The 2,124-nt window shown below is 36.5% G+C and overlaps 1 pseudogene; it reads right to left on the bottom strand.

The window, feature by feature from the left end:
- Positions 1-281: 281 nt before the first annotated feature.
- On the bottom strand, positions 282-1,527 carry LOC128233815 (uncharacterized; annotated as a pseudogene).
- Positions 1,528-2,124: the final 597 nt, after the last annotated feature.

Genomic DNA, 2,124 nt, shown 5'->3' with positions numbered 1-2,124 from the left:
GCAAATTGAGTGACCTCATTTTTCATTTCCGGTTCGCCGAAAAAATAGTTATCCAAGTCATTATGCTGTAGTTTAGAAATTACTGATGTTTCAGTGCAAACTTAATAAAAATAATATTAATGAACTTTTTTTCATGCATATGTTTCAAAATAATAACAGTTTATTAACAATAAACAAATACAATTGAAGAGCACATGAATACAAACCGAATTACACGCTTCGGCGTTAACTGAATGGTATATTTCAAGTCGAGAGTGTCAGTTCAACAAATGGGGATTTACAAATAAAACGACAGATGTTTAACTTTAAAAACTAGTTCAATCGCTCTCGCTATCAGATATCAGCCGGATTCTCTTGTAGACAGGTCTTTTCTCTCCCTGACTGGAACATGGAGAAGGAATTTGTGGATTTCTGTTCACCACATGCTGCTTTTGCGAGAGAGTGTTTTGTTCTTAATTCTTAAAATTGAAAGTGACATTTCCCATGAAATTGGTGTTTACAACGAAACCCTGGGACATGTTCGTAGCAGCATCGGATGCAGGCAAGTTTCTTCTGGATGCATTAGTTGGTCCACCATTGGAATTAGCATTTGACAAAATATCCGAGATCTCCATCGAATGGTTTGTGTTCAATTTACTGTAATTATTCAGGCTGTGTATATTCTTATGGCCTGAAATTTGTACGATTTGGTTGGGAGGTACACCTTCGTCGTTGAGGTTCTGAACCATTCGTTTTCTGGCACTGCAAAAGAACATCAACAGATAACAAAATACAGCTGAAATTGACAAAGATGAAATTAAAAGTGTTTGAGCATTTGTTTTGTTTTTTAAAATGTATCTATCCAAACGAGAGCAAATGTTTGACACGAGCAACAACAAGGGAAAACAACTATGGAAAATATACCGGAAAAAACTTAAGGGTGAGATATTTTTTATTGAATAAATTGTTGACTATACCTGTAGGGAGTTATTCTCGCTTCGTCAATGCCGGCATCTGCTTTCATTTCATTCATGGTGTTATATAGTTTGTTAACACCCATTGCAGATCTCTTATACCATCCACTCTGACGTGAAGTACAAATGCTGAGAAAAAACGGGCTGTTTTCCTGAAGCATTTCAGCTGGGCGCTTGTCTGTGTATGTTCTGTATAGATGAACAGGATCTCTTTCAGGGTCTCCCAGCACAGCATAAGCTCTTGGTTGGTTTTGTCGTTTTAAGGAAAAGTTATTTGTTTAGAAATAATAATTATTGGTACAATTCTTTTTGTTTTTACTTTTTTATATATAAATCAAATTCTCAATAGCATTTTGTTACACAAAAATATAATTTATTTTCTAGCTTTGATATGACCGGCACTGTTATGTAAATACCTTATGTCTCGTGCATTTGCCCCAGTACGGGTCTTTGTTTGTCTTTCTGTAGACAGCTGCAAGAACTCGCGTCCGGAGCCATCATCGAGACCAACAGAAACATCACCCCACTTAAGATTATGGATCTCAGTGCCAGTGCGCATCCCGAAGAAAGTGACACATATGAACCACATGGAGTGAATTAATGACTTGGCAGTGAAATCTCCAAGGGTGATTTGTCAGGGATTCTGCGGCCTTTGGTTTGTTTCCAAGCCCTTGCTTTTTCAGTGATTTCTGTTTGCTATTTAGCACATTTTGACATTTTGCAAACTCTATGTCGTTTACGATGCATGCTTTTGACTGTGATGCCTTCAAGTGTCTGTCTATAGAACTGACAATGCTTCTCAAACTTGTCGGTTCATATTCTTCCCCATTTTTTTTTGTTACAGATAGCAAAAAAAATGCAGATAAAGTCATTTGGTTGACCAGATGGAATAAATTGAATGTTGCGGTTTCTCCCTTGTGAGAAAGAAAAAGGCGGAAAACTTTAAGATCACTTTCTGTTTTTTTTTCACTGTATTTTTGTTTACGTTTTCTTCGAGAAAATGATCTACATTCACATTTCTGAATTCCCTTACATTCACTATTTCTGACATTAGGGAATGTTCTTCAGGCATGGATCTGTCAGCATTATTTTGAGGGAATTAAGTTGTTTCTCTAGCTGTGTGTTCATCAACTGGTTCAATTTCAAAATCACTATTTAAAAATGCATCCGC

Source organism: Mya arenaria, chromosome 5 (genome assembly GCF_026914265.1).
Source record: "Mya arenaria isolate MELC-2E11 chromosome 5, ASM2691426v1".
Classification (NCBI taxonomy): Eukaryota; Metazoa; Mollusca; class Bivalvia; order Myida; family Myidae; genus Mya; species Mya arenaria.
Note: the sequence above shows the minus strand (reverse complement) of the source record. Positions and strands in the feature narration are given on the sequence as shown.